Below are 25,937 nucleotides of genomic sequence, written 5' to 3'. Positions count from 1 at the left end.
CGCATTCAAGTAAATTTTGGCTTTATTTTTTTTTTTTTTTTTTTTTGTCATCCGCTGTATTTTGTAGTAAATTCCGTTGTTTCTGGTTTTTAATGTAACAGCTTTTTCTGATACCTGAAAAAATAGTTTAAAAGGTGAAGGAACTAATGCACATTTATATAAAATGAGAAAAAAAAATATTTGGTAGAAGGTACGTCGCTATTCGAATGATTAAAAATCATACATTTTGTCTGTAAATGTTCTGTTATTAAAACATTTAGAATATGTTGTAGAACAAAGGTTGCAAGTTACTTAGGCATAGTTACACTATAAAAGTTGTTTTCCATTTAGGTTTATATGCTCTCAAACCATGGGATGAAAATATATATTTTGTCTGTATTTCCAGTCCAAAAAATTCAGTTTATTGGTTGAAAAGTATAATTGATTTTGTATGTTTTTATGGACTTTCCCTTTTTGAATTTACCTTGGAGTTCAATATTTTTGTTAGTACTTTTTAAGAACTATTGTTGCAACATCCTCAACTAAAGTTAATCTTTTGACCATTTGTTTGTATACAAATGTTCTCAAACTCACATTAAGTCTTGAGTGTGCTTAATGACAGCAAGCCAGAAAACTCGTGTTATGTCCACGGACATCTGGCCATGCTTTAACGTTGTTTAAAGACATCAAGCTTGAGTGATATTTTTTTACCAGGAAATATTGTTTTCCTAATTTTTCATGATAAAATGCGATACAGTTAAGCAACCATATATTTCTAAAAGTCAGCTTCACTTTTGCAAAAGAATAGAGATAGTTGGTACTAGTATACGTCAAACGATAGCAATGTATGGGATAGGAATAACTATACTAAAAGGTAAGGGAGTATCAAAAAGACAGTCACATACAATAAGTCGTAGACAAACATCTTAAACTATGGTCAAAAGAAACCAAAAATAATAAAGACAAATCACAATACACAAAATACTAAAGATGAAACCAAATAATGACAGTGTTTGTAAATTATGACATGATTAACTCTTTCTGCATTTCAATGTAACGTGAACACTTAGAAAAATAAAATATCCTTATTTGGAAAATGACTCAAGAGGACCTCACTATCTTATACTAGTTGCGAAGAAAGAAGCAGTCCTAATTGCGTCAGTCGTATCCTTTATTTAATGTTCAGTTTTATTGATGGTATTCATAGTGATCAAACTTTGAATTATGCAGTGTGGTAAATATAGTAATGTTAGCTTCTATATATTCTCCATTAGTAGTCTATGTATGAAGTGTACCTCATATCAATTAGTCGACGAGAAGAGGACTGCAGTTAGTTTCCGGTCGAAAACCGATTGTCTATTAGAAAACGAATGCACCAAATGTAGCAAATATATTGTCGCTCTGAATATTTGGCGCTTTTAGGTAGTCGGTGTCAGACAATATTTTGTTAATTTCAGAATGGTTATTTACCCAAGTATGACTGTTATCTTTCTTAAGCAAGATACTTGTATCGATGTTGACCATTCTTTAATGACACAAAGTTGAACCAATTTTTCCCTTTCATCACAACTGATTCAATAACTAATGTTAAACAAACTTTTTCAGTTTTTATTTTCGTAATAAATGTTTTATGCTCTTATAGAAATCGAAACATGGAAGCAAGATACAAAAGTCCGCGTCGACTCCAAATCTTTATGAACAGCAACAGCCGGTTACAAATCGACATAGCGTAAGTTTAGTCGGTGTCTTATTTGTCTTATGTTATTAATGAATACTTGTGTTTTAATGCCTGTGTATACCATGAAATTTGCCTCAGTTTTTATTTGTTATCTTTAGTTGTCTTCCTAATCGTTTTATAAGATTTCAAAAGAGCAGTAGAATATACCCAAGAGATATTCAATCTCATATGTCGAAGACAAACAGTCTACAAAACGCAACATAGAAAAACTGAAGACCGAGCAGCACGAACTCAACCAAAAACAGGGGGTGATTTCATGTGCTCCGGAAGGGTAAGCAGATCCAGCTCCATACATGACACTTCTGTTGCCTATATTTATAGTATGTACTAATCTCAGTGTAATTGTTGAAACTATTTGATTTTAACAACGAATATAAATCGTATTGTAGGTAATATAATTAATAAGTGCTTAATCTCAAATGTTATCACTTTGAGATGTTCTATTTATAAAAACTTACTTTAAGCAACCAATACTAGTTAAAGAAATAGGATAATTCTAGTTTTCAGATGAAAAGCAAAAAAGAAAAAAAAGAACAAAATATCAGTACATTGTCAGATATGAATTAAAAATGTTCTAAAGCATTTTTGATATTTCCAAAACTGGTAATTTTAAGGATCCTTGTACAATTTTTTCATTTGGACAACCAGTAATATCAAGAGATAAGATTTGGACTTTCCAAATATAATGTTAATATCAATATGAACGTTTAAATATGTTGAGGCTATTGAAGTTACGAGGGCAAATTAATCCCAATTTTTAACTTTCTTTGAACCGACTGCATACATGTATACAGTAACCAGAATTAACAGATAAATCAGTTTAGGTTTATCAATCTTACTTTCAAAATCAAATTTTGTGAAACAGTTTTACCACTCAAATGAGGACTTCGTCCTCTATTAAAGAAAATCATTCTATAACATTGTTGATTGCTTCAGTCTAAAACGATGTAAATTTAGATAAAATATTTCTTTGTAGAATACACCAATGCTATATTGATCAATATACATTGATAATTTTTAAGACAGGGTCGATTTTTACACTAATTTTACTGATAATCGTATTGCCCATGAACACCATTGACACTTTTTTTTAAATGAAACAGTTTCAGATAATACATTAAAGTGCTATTTTCATTTACTAGCACTGTGTCGATACTACTGCTGGTGAACTGTTAGTCCCCCCGGGTATCATCAACTCAGTAGTCCGTGTGTCGGTACTGATATGATGTATTTCCAAACTGTTCTTTGATAATACCCACTCGATGACCAACAGAAATGTTGACCATAGATGAATTTGGCTATTCTTTAAAGATAATTTATAGGCATTCAGACTATTCGTTTCTTCGTGCCTTACATCCTTGCTTTCAAGTGTTTGGGTTTGAGTGGTCCAGAAAAGCGCATCGGACACACAAAACATATAAAGTTTTATTTTCATTTACCACGCAAATTAAGCGTCCTTAAAATCACAATTTAACCATCAGAATAGTAATTATCAATCGTGTTGCGTTACAACGTAACAGTTACAAAAGTATTCAAAATCTGTTTCGTGTGTATTTTTGTTTTTAGTTTTAGGTAATTTAAATCTTACAGAAGTTTTGGACACAAAAAAAACGCCAATAGCATTATTTTAATTAAGTACCCCCAACAGCCAAAATACTTTAATTTAGGTATACATGTTTAACTAATTGAATTATTATGACCCGTTCTAGAAATCATTGTTCGACTTCTTTCTGAAAAATGACAAAAAACAAATAAAACATGTATTTTAGAACTAATGGTTGAATAATATTTATTTTGAGAATGATTAAAATTGTGAGCTATGTGTGATATTAGTACTTTATTATTCTGTTTTAGAAAGAAAGTAAAGTCAAATGGTATCCCGATCATCTTCGATCGGAGCTTGTTTATGGTATCCATGCCCATCGTCATTTTACATCAAATTTATGAAAATTTGGACGCCTTTTCGAATATTTCTCAAGAAAACATTTCAATGTGTTTCAAAATTTATATTGTATATATACCCACTGCAAGAAATCATTAAAATATGAAAAAAAATATATTTTACCCTTACCAATCACAGCGCTCCTACGTTGACTTCCTTCGTCTGCCTTAAGTTCACTTAAGGCCAACCTAAAACCGGGAAAATTTAATACTACTTTTTCCCCTGTAGTGTTACGTTGTTTGGAACGGAACGGATACGATCAAAGCGCCGGAGATTTCTACTGTTTATTATAGATTAGTATAAGACTAGGGTAAGATTATTAATTTTACGACAACAAATATATTTTTTTGCTGATTAAGATCCAATACAAATGACTTGAGAACACAAAGGGTAATGTATTTACAATATAATTGATACATGTAGGTGAATGAAAACATTCCTTTATGTTATATCCAATTACATCCTTGCTACATTTTTTTTTAAATACAGTCCTTCCTTCTAAGTTACAACCCATTTAGCTTCGCAACAATTTTCATAACAAGGTAACATTTTAAGTATTGCAACATTTTTCGATTATCTGTGAAATCTCAAAATTTTTGAACCATTATTGTGTTCATCAGCTGAGACATCCCTTACAACAATTTTCTATAGAAATTGACATATTGTAATGTAAAATTGCAATTTATTTGCAGAAAAGTGATCGAGATGATGACATTGATCATTCAAAATTTAGTTTTTCATATGGTACGTTTTTATGAATTTTTGAAGTTTTTGATTTTGTGAAAAATCACTCATAAAAAGTTTTGATAGAGATTTCCTATAAAATGACATTACTCGACATAACCAACCTATCTTACCGTATCTCGTCCTATAGCATTAGACGATGACGGATGGGAGCATATACTGCATGAAAATTTGACACGTTGAATACACATAATTTGTTGGAATAGATGCTATTTAAAAATTAGCACAAACTACAACCCCTAACGGGAAGGATTGTGCCTGATATTCATATGATGAAGACATAATCTTTCAATCAGTTTAATTGAAGTCTGGAGCTGGCATGTCAGTTAACTGCTAGTAGTCTGTTGTTATTTATGTATTATTGTCATTTTGTTTATTTTCTTTGTTTACACCTTCTGACATCAGACTCGGACTTCTCTTGAACTGAATTTTAATGTGCGTATTGTTATGCGTTTACTTTTCTACATTGGCTAGAGGTATAGGGGGAGGGTTGACATCTCACAAACATGTTTAACCCCGCCGCATTTTTGCGCCTGTCCAAAGTCAGGAGCCTCTAGCCTTTGTTAGTCTTGTATTTTTTTAAATTTTAGTTTCTAGTGTACAATTTGGAGTTTAGTATGGCGTTCATTATCACTGAACTAGTATATATATTTGTTTAGGGGCCAGCTGAAGGACGCCTCCGGGTGCGGGAATTTCTCGCTGCATTGAAGACCTGTTGGTGATCTTCTGCTGTTGTCTGTTCTGTGGTCAGGTTGTTGTCTCTTTGACACATTCCCCATTTTCATTCTCAATTTTATTGCTTATATTAACCAAGATAGAAGAGTACTATATAAAATGTAGGAATGCCAAGTACCTGTTGAAAACTTTGTCCACCAAAAGTAACAACTTCGTTGTCAAAAAAAATCAAGCAAAATATCAGTTTCACAGTTATGACCTCCTGCTTAAATCAGTTTTTTGCGAGGTAAACTTTGTCTGTTACTTAAAAAAGATATTTGCATCTACCTGGTTCATTTTATGAAAAAAGTTTTTCAAGACGTTAATAATGAGAAATGAGTGAGTAAAGAGTAAGCAGTCAACGTTTTGAACCCTCGTCACTCAGTTTACTTTATACGTACATGGTATATAATTCTCTTTATCTCTCTTTTTTAATTGTCAAAAATTTGGTGAGGTGGTTGCCTCATTGCGTCAATGAAACTACACCATGCACTTTTCGAGTACAGGAAGTCTTCAACTCGATTCTCGCCCGTTTCAAATCGAAGATTGGCTGCTTCTCTGCCAAGCACGCAATATTTAGGAGTTAAAGCAAAGATTGGTTGGTCCGGGGTCAACATCATGTGTCCGGGTAGGATGACATGTCAGGTTGTTACTTACCATACACATTTCCGTTAATGATTCATTCAGTAAAATGTATTCGGTGACACCCTTTTAATTGTTTATCAATAAATAAAGGCAACAGTAGTATTGAGAAAAAACAAATCCGGGTTACAAACTAAAACTGAGGGAATCACATCAAATATGAGAGGAGAACAAAGACGCAACAGAAACACTAAAATGCAACATACACAGCAATGTTAAATATAACACTAAAATGACATTACATGACAGGACTACAATACAAATAAATAGAAGAACATACAGGACAGAGAAACACACAGATAAACAATACAATAGAACATAGATAAAATACTTGTAGTTGATTTACTTCAAGGGATATAAAACAAATCCCTGGAAATGTCTTTTGAATTTGAACTCCGATAGCATTCCCGTTACACAAATTAATACAGAACCATCCCTAATCAAACACACCTTAATTCTACAAAACAACACATATAGGGATTTTTTTATCAAAACATTTTATAATAAATGAAAAAAAATTTTGTTTAGAAATTAAATGGAAGCGATAGTTTTATCTTAATTTTCAACTTTTATAAAGAGACAGATTCTGACAAACTTTGGTTTCGATATTTCTGAAAGAGATAGAAAAATATCCTACTAAATATTTTCCCCGCAACAAATATAATAACAAGATAAACTATAAAAAAGACAGAAATAAAAGTATAATTGGGCCTTCATCTGCAAAGTATATTGAAAAATAATTGTCATAGTCAAAACCATGAAAGATAACTCAAATTGTACGTATGATAATTATGGGATACGTGTGTTTATACGTGATCCTAAGTCAGTAAAAATAAAGGCGGGAATCAGGAAAACCACGTCATAAATAAAATTGCAAGATTTCTATCATTTTTCGTCATGATAAAATTATTTTGTATGGATGAAAATTCCAATGCGTGATTTCAAAAGTCTTGGAATACTTTGTTTAAACTTGAGCGCCGTATTTAATCAAATGCAATGGTTTGCGATAACCAGTCCCATTAGGTCCGTACGTCGAGTTACGTACGTATGTAATTTTATTGGAAAACTCTTATATGATAAATGTTTAATGTACCTCACATAATTTGATTCCACTATATAATTTAGCTTAACTAAATACGTGTAATATTACAATAAACGAGTACGGTGATCACATATTTGTTTTGCCTTGATTAATTGGCGTAGTCATGAGTCAGACTATGCTCAGTTGAAACTATTACTAGTTATTACATCAAGACAAGGTACATAAGTAATATTTACCCAAGCGACCTCACTATAAATGATTCAAATCTAAACAGATATAACTGCCCTTTCCTAGATATGGATGCTTCAGGTTCACATATTAAACTCTCTACTTAAATTTACGACAAAAGGGACAATTTTTCCGTAATTGTTTAATTTCCTTCACGGTGATGTTCCTCAAGCCACATCTTACGGTGTTATATTTTCCAATTTGTTCGCTTTACCCGTGTCTGCAGTGACGTCCGTCACTTGCTATAGATAATAAGACTTCAAATTCAAGTGTGTAGGGTGGTTAAGAGTGAATGTTCATCTGACAAACGTCAATTAGCCTTGACCTCATTTTCACCCTCAGGTGGTGAGGTGAAGTTTTCAAGATATCTTTCGTTCCTCAGTACCCATTATACATGACATGTCACACATATGTATTACGTGGATTACCTTTAAGTGATACATGTCTATCTGACAAACATATGTACATGTCAGAGGTTATTTACAAATAACTGGATTAAGTCTATATCTAAGAAATTATACATAGCTTAAAATGTTGTGCACCTTAAATATTTCGTTTAATCTTGACAGTTGCATTTTTTCATTTTAGAGAAGTGGTAGGTTCTTTTCAGTTTCGGTACAAGATGTACGAATGGTGAGTATAAGGCTTTATTTGCAGTAGCGAATAATTCTAAATGTATATAATGTGATCTTTCTATTTTTAAATCGGTTTTGAACCAAAACTGAAAAATATAATGACGCAATCAATTCGTTTTTGAAACATCGAAATATTGAAGGCTATATATGCATAGTCTTTAACAAATACATCTTTTGAACAATGATTTGACACGATGAGCCTACTCATTTCCTAAATGAGGAGGTATGAAAGAAGCCATTATCTGCAATTTTTGTTCAAAATAATATATATATTGCAAAACCAAAGGCAATGCAGAGCAGAAATATAGAAGTGATGAAGTTCCTAAGATGTCATACAAATTTCGAAATTGAAACATTTTACTAAAATTTATTTAAATAATATTTTGATTTTCGATTTCAAAGACCAAACAATTATGTGGGCTTATCATACTTTGTAGACTATTAGACTTTTTCTAAAGGAACTTTGATAAATTCACCGCACTACCATTATTCTGCAATAGAACATCTGAAGAATCAATACAATGTGATTCATATACATACGGTGTGCATGTTACAAATGAAGAAGATCGTAGTGGTGTGTATGTTGAAAATGACACCACCAAGTTGAGCAATACGACGAATACTGCATGAGGACTAGGATATATTTACCCTTCTGGAGCACATGAGATCACCCGGTCTTTTATGGGGCGCGTGTTGCTCAGTATTCAGTTTTCTATGTTGTGTTATGTAGACTGTTGTTTGTCTTGTCTTCGTTTTTCATTGTTGCCATGGCTTTGTCTGGTTTTTTTTCATGACCAGCTTCCACTGAGTTGTTCCTCAGGTGCAGACAGCTCTCTTTGTCTTTGTGGAACTCCTGCCACGACCGCCTTTCCTTTTTCCTCTAATGGCTGGCTGATATAACTACGAAAACGTTCAGTAGATAAGAAGAATGGCTGTGAAAACTGCAGTATTTATAGTTGCGTCGACATCGTTAAACAGTCGTAGGAGCCTCGTCGCGAGAACGTACCGTGGTCCTTTTGATCGTAGTGAGAACAGAAATTTCCGTAGTAGGCGTGCAGCACGGTCGTAGTGATATCGTAGTATTAGAGTAATACAAGCGTGAAACGGTCGCAGTTCGAACGTGAGGCTATCGTTGTCAGTCTCTACTACGCTACGCTGACACCGCTGCCACTTCGCTGCTTCTACGACCTTGATACGATGTCACAACGACTATTAAACACCACAATCTTGCTACGTAAATTTTGAGCATGTTCAAAATTGTCGTGGTTTATCACTCTCTACCAATCGCAATGCCGACCCCACTACGTTGCTAATACGTTCCTTTAGACTTCACCACGACCTTGGGAAGATCTTTCACGATCTGGACGATTTTTATATCGTAACGCGGTCTTCGTCCAGTGTGAAGGCCCCTTTTACATGAGCAACACGACGGGTGCAATATGTGGAATCGGAATTGCTTTTTCTTCGAATCACGTAAGATGTCCCCAAACTTTATGGTGATGATTTTGTTCTTCAATTTTTGTGTTCTGTAGACTGGTGTTTGTATTTTCATTGTTTTTTTTTTTTTGGTTTTTTTTTGTGCCATGACGTTGTCAGTTTGCTTGCGACTAATGAGTTGTAATATCTTTTTGATATTTTCCGCCTCGCAATTAATAGAAAAACAAAGGATATGGGGTAACGATCCATCATACAAAATCAGTACATGCACAGCAAAAAACACACGATAAGCAAAGGCACAGCGCTTTTTATGCTATTAAACACGTTTTTCTTATATCAAACTAACGGACATATTTAAAAAAAACTTGGTTTTGTAAAAAGAATGGCCACCATAGCTGAAATATTATATTTTAATAATGGATATATCATACTCTATTATATCTCATTTTATTTTTACAAAACGTTTTTGCTGATTAAAATATTTAAATTTGTTAAACATAAGGATTTTTTTTTGGTAAAAGTATTTATCATCCGATTTTCCTATAAGAACAAAAGCATACTCTTATCGCCGACGTCACTAGTTATCTAATTTTGATCCAAAATGGTCATTTTGATCTGAGAGCTCTTAAAAGACTGGAAAATAAACCATTAAGTCCTTTTTAGTATTTCAGTTAATCGCTTACAGTTAATTAGATCTGTTCAGTCTATATTCAGAATGTTTATCAGTTGTAATTTACTTGTACTCATCAACATCATACTTAAATTTCTATAGACACCGAACAGTGCAAAAAAGCATTGGAAATACTTATTGAGCTACTGACATTTATATTGATCTTCCCCGTCCTCAATGGAATCATATTGATTTTCAAGTGTGCTACTATTAAGCATTTGTATACTAATTACCATGTCTTCTGATAGTAACAATATGTATTTGGTAAATACCACAACGAAAATGCTTTCTTAATTTCAAAAACACATCATCGTGTAAAATTTCTGTTATCGTTTAAAAGCAATATCATGCTCCAACTCATTTGAAGCATAAGACGCTAGTCCCCTTTTCAAGTTCAGCAATTTCCAGTAGTAAACACTGTATGTATCATTCTGGTTTCCTCGAATTTGTCATGAAGGTGGCGATAAACATTTATTTATTTCATGAAACTAGTATGGTAACTAGGAAAGTAGATTTCCCTTTTCTGTTGCATTTGACATATTTTCGTAGGCAGAAATTTGGCAAATGATGCATAACTCTAAATTACTCTTGAGTCTACTCATTTTAGCACTTATTGAGCAAATTGTAGAGGACTGTCTATCATTTTCCCAGATTATTCCTGTTGAGTTCCTTCATGGTTTGAAATTTGTCTATTCGAAAAACTAAAATCAAATAAAAACACATCAAAATCACCTCCAGTTTTTAGAGGGGTTCGTGTTGCTCAGTCTTCAGTTTTCTATGTTGTGTTTTGTGTACTGTTGTTTGTATTTTGGTCTTTTTCTTTTTTTGCCAAGGCGTTATCTGTGTATTTTCGACTTTTTGAATGTCACATTAGTATCTTTCGCCTCTCTTTTTCTTTCATCATTATCTGACAAATTCAATATTAACATTTAGGTTAGTCGAACAATGGAAATCGACAACGAAGAAGTTAATGAAACTAATCTGACAGATGTGGCTATTAGCACATTTAATCACGATAACATACAGGTATGTGTTTATTATAATGGTTTGTATTATATTTCATTCAATATTAAAAAACGTTTTTTGTTTTCTTTTTATCACTAAACAAATAAGGGATATACATCAATGACAAAGCAGCCAAAAGACACACAAAAAAACTTATATGAACATCAAAATATAAAATGGAATTTTTTTTCTAACTGTGGGTCTATACCGCTACCGTAGACGATGTCATCACCTTAGCAGTCAGTGCTCCGGTAGTAACATGATTTATAACGTTCTTTTCTTAAATTTTGCATTGATAAAATGATTAAGAAACGAAGGCTGCATCTCCCTCGGACAAAGTCGACCTTTCAGTAACAGAATTTTAATTAGTTATTCTTTTTATGTTTCTTTCCTTCTAAGCATATAGCTCTACTCATTTTCAAGTTTTATACCTCCTTGGTTTTCACATTTTTGGACTTGAGTGTTTCTGATTAGAAGATTAATTCCAGAAAAGCGTTTCGGACGCACCAAAAAATGTAAATTGTTATTTCATTTAAAACGTACTGATTTCGTTATGAGTGAAAAGAGATTTTTTATGAAAATCAAATTAAGACAACAATAATACGAAACAAAATTATGCAACCCATACGACGTCAACAACGTTAACAGTGTATCTACAAGCTCCAAATCGTATCAACTTTAGGAAGCTGTGAATACTATAAACTTATCCGAATTTACCAAAGTTCTGCCATCAATAACTAATGGTACCAAGACAACGAAAAATTTAACTGTTTTGTTCAAGATATCGACCAACACGCTCTATCTTAATCTCAATCAGATTAATAAAGGTTAATTAAAAATAACATGCACCATAAAATCTGTGAAGGAAAAAATATCCTTAATCTGAATTGATAGACAACATACTTAATCACATAAATAAATATTCAAATGAAAACCAAGTGAAGTAAATTTAGTAATTTGATACATATATAAAGGAATGATCCAAGTACATTGACATCACTAATTATATTTCAAACGATTCAAGATTCGCGTTATCATAGAAAAAGTGTGAGACAAACTAATTAATAATCATAATAAAACAATAAAAGTTTAGTTTGAAAACTTTTTGTCATAGATTTATTTGGAATTGATGGGCAACCAGCATATGACTCCTCAAAACGGCATTTGAGCCACCAGACGCCAACTGTAGTAGAATTAGCCATTCAGCAAAAACAAATATAAACGTGTCACATTATGTCCAATCCATACGATTCTTTTTTCATTATCTAAACATATACAGCAGAAGCAAATAGTCTCAAGGGTGAGTAAGGATGGGATTTGTTTTCCTTCGGGCAAAATCATGCAATGAACAAAGCACGAAAAGTATACAGTTGAATGTCAAATAAAGATGGGAACACCTTCTATTGAAAAGAGGTGTAAGTAAAAAACTGATCGTACTTAACCAGCTGATATGAAAACTAACCATCTTAAACTTTTCAGAGAATACTTTATATAGCAATGTCAAACATTGTACAGTAAGACACGACCTTTTTCAAATCCTGAATAAATTATGAACACATCTTGAATTCAGGACAAAAAGAAACATTTGAGTCGTGTTTCTATAACTATAAATAAGCGAATTGATATTAACCACTAATTGATGCAATGCTTGAACAACTAATTGTTGACAAACCTTTATCAGCTATTCTATGAAGTCGAATAACAAGATTTATGCAACAAAACTTTATTTGTAAAGAAAACATGTATACACCGTATAAAATACAATTTAAATTTGTTAACTACTTATTAATTGCTAAACTATTGTACCATAGCATGCATAAATGTTTCACTTAATGATATATATACACCACTGTGTCTAAACTACCCCGGCAAAAAATGTTTGGACTCAATGGTATCTAATATCCGGCACAGTGACGGAACATTAATAGACAGAGAAAAGGTAAGTTTCTGTTTATTTATTTGTTATTTTTATGATATCGAAGAATAATTATACATATATAACTATTTTCTATTGTGAGATGTAATATTTTCCACAACCGTTTTAGATTAACGGAGAAATAAGTAAAAATGCACGTCAAAATGACGAATTTAGTGAACCTTGCCTCGAATTTGTTTAATTTCTCGTTAAATTGTTCACATTGTACGGAAAGAAAGATAAGGAGGAAAGATATTGACATGGAGATTGCAAAACTAGTCACTTTGAGCACCTCAATAGTTGTATTTCTGTGTATGGAACGAAAGAAATGGGTCATGTCAAAATGGAAGGACCCGGCTTTGTCAATGTTGTTTACTACACAATGACCCGGTTTTGTCTATGTATAGGACCCGGTTTTGTTTGGTTTTGAAACCACAAATTTATGAAAAGCAACGTTAACACGGATCTGAACGTTGTCCATCGAAAGAAATTCAACATAAATGTTATTGTAAAACAAACCAGTCGTGTTAAAATTTATTTTAAACGGGCACTTTTCGAAACAGGCAGTTCACATTTTCCTAATGCTATACGTTTCCCTTATTGCACTTATCTTCGAACTAAGTTTAAATGGAATATAAATACTTAATAGCATGCACTTACATTAATTCTTTTTTAACATTATGATGTTTGTTTGTTTACTATATTAGTATGTAATGATGTAAAAATAAGAAGATGGGGCATGATTGTGTCATCATATCAATTTATTTAAAGAGTAAAGCTAGAATGTTTTACTATACTTAACGCTTTGTTTACAATATTTACTATCATTACTAATTCATTCATTCAATCATTGACGAACAGTCAGAAATAGACTTTAGTCTATACTATTCTGCACGAATTAGTCATGTATGCAACCTCGCCAGATTTTCTGGTACTCTATATACTATATTCTCCATTTCCATTCTCAATTTGATATGTTACTCGCGTACTAACGCGAGTTTTCACACTTGTGCACGCACATAACATAGCTGTGGGATTTTTAACTTTCTCCGTAATTCCAGGTAAGTAAATTTAATTTTATAGGCATTTTAACGCATGTTATCCATATCATATTCACAGTTCAAATTCAAATGAAACTTTGAGATAACATTTGAGATAAAAATATATTACAATTATGTGTTTTCAAAGTGAATAAAAATTGGTTTGCAAAATATTATCGTTATTATATTTACGTATTATTTAGAACAACCTAAGTGGACACTTATCTCGTAAAAATTGCCAATGAGACAACTTTCCTTCAGAGACCAAATGACGTAAAAGTTATCAAAGATAGGTCAGCGTATGACCTTTAACAATAAGAAACACCCATACCGCATAGCAAGCTATAACATGGCCCGAAATGACAAATGTAAAATAATTCAAAAGAGAAAACAACCTGCCTATGTTATGTACAAAACGAATATGCTATAAAGCAACCAAAGACAACCACTGACTTACAGGCTCCTTGATTCGGGACTGGCCTGGCACATACAGAATGGTGGGTTTAAACGTGTTGGCGCCTCTCACCAACACTACAACAAAAGAACAAACTATCAAAAAAGTTGAAAAGAGCTTAACTCATCCGATTACATAGCCTGTATAGTAAATGCGCGATTTGTGCTAAAAGTTTTATCTCTGTTAAGATTACCAGTTACTATAATATATACATGTATGTAAGGTTAGAAATGTTGGATTTTGATGATTTATTTTGGGTAAGGGGATATTTGGTCTCAAACTCCTCTTGGTGATAATATTACAATTATCCAAAAATGTATGAATTTATCATATTGATAGACATTTCTATCACCCTCTAAACAATCTTTTTTTATTTTAGATGATAGATAAGGTGACTATTGAGGGATTAGATTAGTCATTTCATGAACTTATCAATGAAAACTCAACAGCTGTTACAGCTGCGTTACACAGCACCAATGATCAGCCTGGATGTGTTTGCTGTTTTTGTGGGAAAAACTTAAAAACAAAAAGTGGCCACAGACGTCACGAAATAAGTCACTCTGACACTGTCAAAAGGAGACGTGAATGCCAGATCTATCACAAAAAGTTTGTAGACAACGCCCATTTTCTTGGCCACATGAACAATCATATGGGAAATAAACCTTTCAAGTGTGAAAAATTTGAAGAAAAAAAAACAGTACACTTACAAAGGTTCATACAAGAGGCACTTGAAAATTTGTACTACTCTTTTGCAAAAAGTTTCCAGTGTTCAATGTGTCCTCAGCGAGAGGAAAGATCTTCTATCTGACCATGTGACAGGAAAGCACAAACAAGGTGTAGCCCAATATCATTGCCAAATATGTAACAAAGGATTTCGATACAGATCTAGCAAGTCTAAACATACTAGGAAATATCATCAATGAGGATGAACAGTCTGTTAAGTCGTATTGTTATTTTCAGGCCTCAATTATATTTATAGAGAACTCTTAAACTGTTAGCAATCTATTTGAATATTTTTTATACAAATGTTAGTAAGAGAAACACTTTCTTTTTTCTACAATTGTTATTAATACCACTTTTTTATTATTATTGGTTATGATTGTTTGTTAAATCTATTGGAAGATTGTAATACAATTGATTGGGAATTTGAATCTATTTTATACCCATACGACATCTAGTGTGTCTTTTTCTTAAATGATAACCATGGCAACTACTGCCCGTCTTCATTTGGGTACTTCATTTATTGTTTGAAACCGACCAACCAACTTTTTACCACATAGTATTAGGTTTTTTGAAAGTAAATTTAACTTCGACATGTGGATGGATGTGTTGTATGGGACGGACGGACTATCTTTTTGATAGGGGTATAACATAAATCAATTCAAATAATGTAACTATGCAATAAACGTTTTATTTCTTTACATATAGTGTTACAGAAAATCAGTTAAAAGAAGACCACGTCGAACATGTGGCAATATTTTTGTTTCGTCCCTTTTATGAAATTGTCTGTCTGGTCTTATGCTCGTGCAGGTTCATTTGGTTAGGATACGTCTCCTTTCTTCCGTTTTTGCTTGCCTCGTTTCCTTGATAACTTGTCAAATTTGTGGTCACTGTAACAAAAACGGTTAAACTAAATGAAAGAAAAATTACATACCGGGACGATGAGCGATACCATATTCTTCTAGTGCCTCAATTTTCTCTAGCCTGCAACAAAACTCGCCGAATGCGAGTCATAGAGGAAACTATCCGGAGGTGTGGGTGTCATTAACTATTTGTATAAAGCTTTAAATTTCAGAAGGTAGATGACCTGGATGCTTTATACCTCTTATGCAGATACCTTCTGTTATATGTCTATTTTCGTTGACCTCATTTATATGGTTTAGCGACTGCTTGCAAACAATTTACATATTTTTTTGTCATATGAATTTCTTACTCATTGTGAGTAAAAGGATAACTATATTTGGTATATGGATTTCTTGCATTGTTTTCATGTCTGTCGGACGTGGTTCAACTGACCTGGACCTCATTCCGCGGATTATTTATCAAGGGGAAAGTTACATGACCTTGACCCCATTTTCACAGTTCATTGGTTTATATTTTGTTTTTCCATGTTGAGTCCGTTTATTAAATATTCTAAGCAATAGAACTACAATAATTGGTGCATGGCATGGTCGCATGGTGGGTATGTCTGTATGGCATGTTTCATTTGAGCTTTAAACTCATTTTCAGGGTTCATTGATCAATACTTTGTTTTCTGTGTTAAGTCTTTACATTAAATATTCTAAGTAATAGGTCAACACTATTTGGTGCATGGATAGTTGCAAGGCGTGCATGTCTGTCTGGATTGTTTCGTGTGACCTTGACCTCATTTCCATGGTTCATTGTTCAATGAAAAGTTATCACATGGTTTTGTTTGTTTCATTGATACTATAAGCAAAATGTCAACATATTTGGTGTTTAGAATGATTGTATCATCTTGTTGAATATGTTCTGTTCTGAGACGAGTGTTACGACAACATTTATTGGACGGAGGGATGGACGGACGAGTGTACAAGGCGAATGACATAGGACTCAACTCCTTGAGTAACATTGACCAGTAATAAAAACTAAACAGATTAAAAACTTGCAGTGATCCGATTTCCAATCTCCCCAGAAGAAATCGTTAACAGCTGCCACTTAATAGCAATGTATAATAAAAAAACATGTACTTACAATGGTTGTATTACAGACAGATCCCTAACAACGACGTCGTCAGTGTTGACATTCACATATCAATCTCGTTCACTGGATAGACCTTAGCCTTTGATGTTTGCATGTAGAATCCTCTAAAATATATAAACCATATTAGGCAAGAGAAAAGATGATATCAGATTTACGTTAAAAAAATAATCAAACGTTTGTACGACAGTGTGAATTTATTATTACAACCAATGTGACCCATCAGTGTATTAAGAAATGACTATGATTCTTATATTTCATTGGATCATTTTGATCTCTGTGAACTGACTAAATCGATAAATCGATAAAAAGTCATCGTTGTGTAGAACCCATCGACATTTTCCCGGTATTCGCTCAATTTATTGATGAAATATTGTCTCGCTTAGAAAAAGACGCGTAGGCGAGACTTAGGCGGCGTCAAGTTTGTGATAAAAATATATTACGGTTAAAGACTAGTAATGAATCAATGATATTGGGTTTCAGTTGTATCAAATGTGTGGCACATCTGAGATCATTTATCCAACTCCCTCAGTCATGATCTATTGCCTCCCAAACCCTTACAGAATTTGCAGTTTAAGTTTGTCATTAGATTAGTTAACTTAATCAATTGCATTTAGCTATCAAAATTTCATACCAGCGAAACATGACTGTGTCGACAGTTTATATCTATATTTGATTTATGTATACCTCTCTTGATTTAGCCTAGCAACTTAAAGTTCAATGGCTACACTAACAGCTGTTGGGATGTCTTGTGGTGTCAGGACGCCCGTCCCTCTAGGATCTATTTCTTGGAATGTGCCAAAAAAGTTTTCCAAGCTCCCTATTGCTCTAACATTATAGCACTGTCGCGTTACAAATGGAAAAAGCTGGACTTTTCATTCAATGTTGGTAAAAAGTCCTTCGTACAGCATAATAGGTATGTTTTTGATATATGAACCATGCGGCGGAAACTTGGAAAAATCTACATCCTCTAAAAGTGACAGACGATGATGAACTCGGACATCTACTGGAATTCCTGGTTCGTCATTGGCTAGGTACCAATTGTAAATGAGACTGCAGAACTTTGCTTCGTTCATCGCTCAAATGTCCTCAAGAGCGCGTGTTACTTTTGGACTGAATGTTGATTTTGCAAATTCAATAATTTGTTTATCGATAAGATCTATGGCCATCGCTATGTTTAAACCACATTTGTTTTTATTCGAATCTTTAGCAATCCTATGGAAAGCTTCTTTTTTAATTCCAGCTGCAGGAATTCCATTTTGACATACAAGTCTTCGTGCTCCAGCTGATGATAGCTATCTAGAATCAGAAAAAAGATAGTGTCCTAAAGTAGAACTTTGTCCACCTCAGCCCCGTCCATTTCTATATCTTGATCATTGTTATTGTTACTGTCAACATTTTCACCCATAGCATAATCATTTGTATCGGCAAACTGACTAGAAAATAAGTCTTCAATATTTACATCTAACATTTCATCGTCCTTTAAGATTCCACTTTTGTTGGTTTTCGATAAAGATGATACCACTTCTATAACTTAAACGACAATATCTTCTGTCAAGTTGCTTTCTATCTCTTCTGGAAGGGAAGACATAATATCGTTTGCACGTGTTGAGTAGATTTCTTTCTCATCGGGTGTAACATCAACTGTATTTGTTTTGCCGGTTTCTGATGTTGCTTCTATGATCAGTCTCCTGATATTGTTAGACACCTTGAAAGTTTTCTCACCTTTAACTTTTCTAACACAATGAATTTATCACCAGCTCCTTTTTGTTCGCCTCTATTCTCTTTACACATTTGGTAATGTTTACTCTTTTTGAAAGGCTTAAATAGTTTGAAACTGATACTACATTTGCTGAAGTTATTTCTTTCAATATGTCCTTCTTTGCAACATTGTTTACGCAATCCCAGATCTCTTTTTGCAACTGAAGCAATGTCAGAGGACGGTCAGTTCGATCATGAACTGTCATTCTATACCACTGGCCATGGAATTAACAGACAGGAGTATATAGGCCCCTTTTGTGGCATTCCAATAAAACATACTCAATCATCTCTCTCGTCACTTGATTTGATAGACTGTAACCTTTCAACCCAAATGCTATGGGAACTGAATGAAATTCTTCTTCTCTGTAATTTCTGTCTATATCAGAAGCATAAATGCTAGGAATTCAGAAGCCCGTGTTCTTGTAAGATTATATGCAGATTCTATTTTTTTTTTTCGCTATCATGTAGTGAAGTCTGAACGGATTGAATAGAAACGGTGTTGTTTGGTGTTTCATTTGACTCGTGACGACACAACAAAGAAGTCGATGTTTCAGACCTGTTTTTGCAATTAATGACTGTACAAGATTGGAGATCCCATAGAAAAGTGACGTTGTTTTTAATAAAGCTGCTTGTTTTATCCTGTAAAATAGGAAAATTTGCTGATATCTTTGTTGGTCTTCTTAAAGGGGTACACGTAAAATTAGCAAGTTCTGTACATATATCGATCCAGAGATCAGGACAGAAAGTAACCTTCTGAATGGATGTCGACTCTGAAGTATAGCAAACATACAAAAGTTGATCAACATCGAGAGCAAACATTTCCGACAGCACTTGAGGCACGTAATATTTCGGTAAAGAATAGTGTAATATTGTTTTGAATGAGACAACTTTCTCTTGGAGCTGGACACTTTATTTCAACAGCAAAAAGAGCCTTGTCGTTAGCATCTCTACAACTTCCATCTGGACTAACGATCATTTTCTTATTTTCTTTCATCTCTACTTTGTAACATACCTCTTCATAGAAAAAAAAGATCTGGATAATGTGTTGGCAAAATTCTTGAAACGAGTGTCGCTACCGCATTTATCTCATTTTCGCAACATGTTGCATTCTTTTTTTTTACCGTCTCTGAAAACTCTGATGTTTCTTTTCCGTATACGTTGTTATCGAAATACTGAAGCTATTTCTTAAAGCTATCTAAACCAACAGCTGCATTCAGTGTGCTACCAGTCACAATTGCATTTTTTCTTATTGCAAACCATGCATCCGTTCTCTGTTTGATAAATCTATACTCTATATCCTGGTGAACTGATTCTGTCAAATGTATGTAATTGGCTTGTATATATAGAAATAGTTGGCTACCTGTAAAGTACAAATTCGTTGTTGCACTAAGACAGGACAACACGGACCCAAGTTTATTTATCAGTTCAAGGATACCACTGATGAAAACATTCTGTGTCAAACCGACATGTCTCTTATGCGCTTATTACATATAGTAACTTACTTTTTCGCCAGTCTTGTCCAGCCATTTTCTTAAATTTATTAAGAGCCATCTCTTTTGACAGATGTGCTTGCCTTAAATCCTTTAGCCTATTGGACAAAATTTCTGTACACTGGTGGATTCAGTAACACCAGATTTTGTTATTTGCGACATTCTATTTAATGAGCTTATTTGGTAATCTGTTTGTTGTAATTTGTCTATCAAATTGGTTACTGTGGTTTTCTCTTGCTTCAGTCTTAGCTGCTTATCGGCTAGCGTTGGTGTACCTTCAAAACCAAAGAGATCTATATCTCAAAGTTGACCACTAGTTGAGCTATTGATTTTCTTTCCATCAAAACACAGATTGAATGTCTGAACTTTAGTGGCCTGTTCTGCAACTTTGTCCAGTAAATGGGATACTATTCCCGGACGTATTTGGCTTGAAGTGCCAGGAGTAACCTTTGAAAATGGTACACTGAAATTAATTTTTGACAATTTCGGATCAAATTCACCCGGATGTGATTGTCCATTCACTAGATCTCCTTTGTGTTTAGGGCCACTCATATATCGAAGCCACTTGCCATGAAACAATTTGTAACCTATTTGCCAGAATGTGTTGACTACTGTGTTATCATATATCATTTCAGTTGTAGAATTTGTACCATACCATTGTACAACATCTAAAAACAACAGGAAAGCAATATTGTCCATCGGAAACGACTGTGTTGATAACAGCTGATTAAATAGAATCCATGTTTGTAATTTTCCTTGATTTTACATTGCTTCCACTACTGACGGGATAAGTTTTGTTAGTGTTTCTTCATCGTCACAGTCAGTTCCCATTTCATCTTTTACAATATTTAATGGTCTGTTCAGACCGTCATTTGCTGTTTCTACAACTGAAGTGGATAGTTTCATCTTTTTGCGCACAGGACTAGAAATGGTCGTTTTATCTATACTGTTTTTCTTGGCAATATGGATTGTATTGTGTTACCCTCAGCTTTTAAAGAGTCCGGAATAATATTTAAATTATGGCTTCGGAAACCATATTGTCCATTAGATGAATTCAATTCTAAATGTTTTACTTTAAGAATGAATGAGCTGTGATGTTCTGTTGAGTGTTTTATAACCTCTTCAAAAAGTATGAAGGTTGTTGAACAGTAATAACAGTGGTACGGATGAGTTTCTCTGTAGTGTTGAATAACGTCATCGAACTGTGGAAAAGTAGCGTTGCAGTATAAGCAATGGTGCAGATGGAGTTCCGATGAGTGTATTGTCATCTCATCACGTTCCGAAAAGCTGGCATTGCAGTAAATGCAATGATAAAGTAAAGGAACATCTATTGGTACCCTGAAACAAAAACAAAATTTACAAATGCCTGATCATTTTGGTTTTTAAACCAGATACCCCAATAGTTCGTGTGGCCAAGTTAAATTAAATTTGTTAAAGAGGAGAAGATTTTTGTAAGATAATTGGCAAAAACGCAAAGAAATGTTTAAAATCGTAATTAAAGGTCAATAATTCTTATAAATATATCAGCCAAGTCGACTTATTTGTATATATTGTCTTGCTGATAATGTTTGCTATATAACTTTTATATATTTCAAGATAATAGACAGAAATGGAAAAAAAAGAAGAAATTTGTCATTTAAGGGCAATGACTCCTATAAGAATTCGTGTAAGAGTTTTGATGTATATGGACAAAAGGTAGAGCTCAACATTTTGAACATATCTGCCCCTGTTAAATTTTCTCTCTATCTATAGCTGTTTTCAAATAATAGACAAAACTTGCATTTCCCCCCTATGTTCTAGTTTAGCCATGTCGGCCATCTTGATTGACAAACGGGGTCACCGAAAACTTTTTCAAAACTAGATACCCCAATGATGATTTAAAAAACAGTAAAATATAAGTTCGTTAGACCTTATAAAACCAAAATTGTTGATAAGGTTTCTTAAATGTAGCCCAGTAATTTCAGAGAAGATTTATGTAAAAAATTAACGGAAGACGACGATCGACGGACGACAATGGCCAAGTGATGAAAAAAGCTCACTTTTCAAGTTGGGTCAGGTGAGCTAAATCCAACCAAGAATTCAAAACAAGATTGCACCGTTCTTGAATTTAAAAAAATAAAAATGTCTAACAATTCATAATTAAGGCTTACACGAACGAGATAAACTAATCAGACATGGCAAAACAACTTCACTGGCGTTTTTTTTCAACAAAAATAAATACTACATATTATTTATACAAGAGTGTACGCACTGACATGTCGCGACTGCTTGAATGATCGTAATTGAATTTATTTTGAAGGTCTGTAAGATAAATAATTAAATAAAAGTATCACTTAAACTTAACATTGTTCATGGAACCATAAAAAAGTCATGTTCTGATGAAACCTGCCAGACGGACATGAACACATTTCAATCATTAAAACCAACCAAAAAAAAACTTAACATTTACCAATTAATCAAGAAAATAGGTTCAAGGTCACATAGATAGTCATGTGGCCATACGAGCAAATATAGTTGACCTATTACTAATGGTATTAGAGATACGGACTTGAATACGAAATATTAACCTTGATCATAAATATCAACCATGATCAGTGTGAAATTCACTTGATAAAAAAACAGCTATTCATTTTGTTAGCAAATCGCTGAACTATGAAAATGAGGTCAAGGGCAATGCTCATATGACAGATAGAAACATCGTAACATAAAAGATCTGTGTGCTTGGTATGTTGCAGTCAAACCTTCTAACTTCTGACATATGAAGCTTTATACAAATAGTTCCAGCCGCCACGAATTTGCATCCATTGGTCTCGCATTCCGACGATTCCAAAATATCAATGTGAATTTTTAGAATAAACATGATAATCCTACTCACATACATCCGATTTCGCGGGTGTCCCAGTTTTCTTATTTTTTATAAAATTTTAAGTTGGTATACGGTTTAGTTATATCATCAGTGGCGAATCCAGGCTGCGTATAGGTCGCACACCCTAACCCCCACCTTTGATGGCCCAAAAAATATCAAATCATGTTTTTTACGATTTTTTTAGCATAAAATCGTCCAAAAAATTGTTCGCCTCGCTACGCTAGGCGGTATGTAAGCTGTTTGAATTACGCCCACTTTTGAAAAACCTAGTTCCGTCCCTATATATTGTCAATAATATAATGACCAACGTCAATGTACGATAATCATAACACAATGAAGAGATAACAGAACCGTTTATTTATAGTATAGAACTGCTAATAACATAATCATCATTGCATTTTCCCGGTGGCCTGAGACCATTATACGAATTTATACTTAGTATTATAGTTACAATTAGGGATAAATATATTTGATTTTTAATGCTTGATTATTATAATCCTTTTCTCCCCATAAACATTCATTTTCTATGGCGATTCTGCATGCATATACATTTGTCTTATTGTCATGCCTTATAATGAACATTTAGCCTTAGAAGATTTACTTTAAACGATCATAGGAAAGATAACACCCCTAGGTAGATTGGATTACTTATAAAGATAACTATCCTGTTGTGCTTGAAAATCACATATCAAATGTGCGTGCTTTAATTTTTAAGACCGTAAACTCTAATTTCAAGTTTAAACACTTAGATTTACATTATTCATATAAAAAAAAACGTATAGAGAGTTTAAACCTTAATTTGCGTTACAACCTTCATTTCTATCTATTTCGCAGTTAAAGTATTTTGAAATGCAAAGCAAAATTATTATTACTTTTGTTCCAATAAACTAGGAATTGAAGTGTTTACAGATTCAAATAAATAATAAGTTGTCCTCTGAAAGAAATCGTTTTCCAAAGAGCCACCAAATTCCTTTTAAACGCTGAAGTTCAATTATGTTATGCGATTATGCATTTTTTGTTTGAATGACAAAACCGGGTTCTGCCTTGTGAAATCTAGGACAAAACCGGGTTGTACACATTGACAAAACCGAGTCCTTCCATTTTGACATGACCCATTACTTTCATTCCATACACAGAAATACAACTATTGAGGTGCTCAAAGTAAAATTCAGAATGGAAATGGGGAATATGTCAAAGAGACAACAACCCGACCAAAGAGCAGACAACAGCCGAAGGCCACTAATGGGTCTTCAATGCAGCGAGAAAATCCCGCACCCGGAGGTGGTCCTCAGCTGGCCCCTAAATAAAATTGTGTGCTAGTTCAGTGAAAGTGGACGTTACACTAATCTCCAGAACATATAAATGAACTAAAATTAAAAACATACTAGACTAACAAAGGCCAGAGGCTCCTGACTTGGGACAGGCGCAAAAATGCGGCGGGGTTAAACATGTTTTGTGAGATCTCAACCCTCCCCCTATACCTCTAGCCAATGTAGAATAAAGAAACACATAGCAATACGCACAGTAAAACTCAGTTTAAAAGAAGTCCGATTCCGATGTCAGAATAGGTAACAAAAGAAACTGAGCAAAACGACAATGATACATAAATGAACAAAGGACTACTAGCAGTTACTGACATGCCAGCTCCAGACCTCAATTAAAATGATTGAAAGATTATGTCTTCATCATATGAAAATCAAGTACAATCCCTCCCGTTAGGGGTTTAGTATCATACCATCATAAAATATATGAGAAGAACATAACCCGTATCATGTTAACAACTGGTTTTAGAATAAATGTGTTTATTTCCGATGCAAAGACCCTATGAGTGAATCAATATTAATACCAAAATATGCAATCCTTAATGACTTGACAACAGTATCGTAACTATATCCTTTCAAAGTGACTAGTTTTGCAATATCCATGTCAGTATCTTTCTTTCCGTACAATGTGAACAATTTAACGAGAAATTAAACAAATTCGAGGCAAGGTTCACTCAATTCGTCATTTTGACGAGCATTTTTACTTATTTCTCCGTTAATCTAGAACGGTTGTAGAAAATACTACATCTCACAATAGAAAATAGTTATATATGTATAATTATTCTTCGATATCATAAAGATAATAAATAAATAAACAGAAACTTGCCTTTTCTCTGTCTATTGATGTTCCGTCACCGTGCCGGATATTAGTTACCATCGAGTCTAAACATTTTTTGCCGGTGTAGTTTAGACACAGTGTTCACTATAACTTCATCATCAGACAAACGATGAAACAAGATGACCATTACCTAGCCTTGACAATGTAAATTCTAATTAATCTTTATTAGTATTAATTAGGAAGCCATTATCCAGATCTTTTATTGATATGCAATAAATTATTTTCTTTATCATCAGTACCACAGGATGTGTTTGTCTTGCAGAACAACGAGTATAACCTTTCCGTTTAAGGAACACACTATTCGATCACGAACGAATTAAGAGTTATATATTCAGAAACATTGATGCATCCGAATCATTATATCACTTTAAATATGAACATTTGTCTTCCTACACCATTACGTCACACTATATTCACACAATTAAAACTTTTATATTTGAAGCTGTTTAACTATTTTTACGGTTGTACCTTTTATTACTTTTTACAGGCTGGTAGTAAAAGACTATTTATAGCTGCAATAGACATCGGTACAGCATATTCTGGATATGCATTTTCAGCACGGCGTGAAGTTGAAAAAGACCCTTCTAAAATATATTGTCCTTACTGGCAAGATGACGACGGACAGTATTATAAGACCGCTACAGCTGTATTATTTGACAAAAGAGGAAATTTTAGTGCATTTGGTTTTGATGCAGAAAAAAATTATTATTTCGAAAGGGAAGACCAAGGAGATAGGCTAAAATGTTTTTTCTTCAAC

The 25,937-nt window shown here is 33.6% G+C and overlaps 1 protein-coding gene across 1 annotated transcript in view; it reads left to right on the top strand.

Annotated features, from left to right (window-relative positions):
• Positions 1-25,937, top strand: part of LOC127715829 (heat shock 70 kDa protein 12A-like) — a 57,706-nt gene that overhangs the window by 20,266 nt on the left and 11,503 nt on the right. The window lies entirely within an intron of this gene.

This window comes from Mytilus californianus, unplaced genomic scaffold (genome assembly GCF_021869535.1).
Source record: "Mytilus californianus isolate M0D057914Y unplaced genomic scaffold, xbMytCali1.0.p SCAF_9, whole genome shotgun sequence".
Classification (NCBI taxonomy): Eukaryota; Metazoa; Mollusca; class Bivalvia; order Mytilida; family Mytilidae; genus Mytilus; species Mytilus californianus.
The sequence above is the reverse complement of the archived record's forward strand: the minus strand, read 5'-3'. Positions and strand labels throughout refer to the sequence as shown.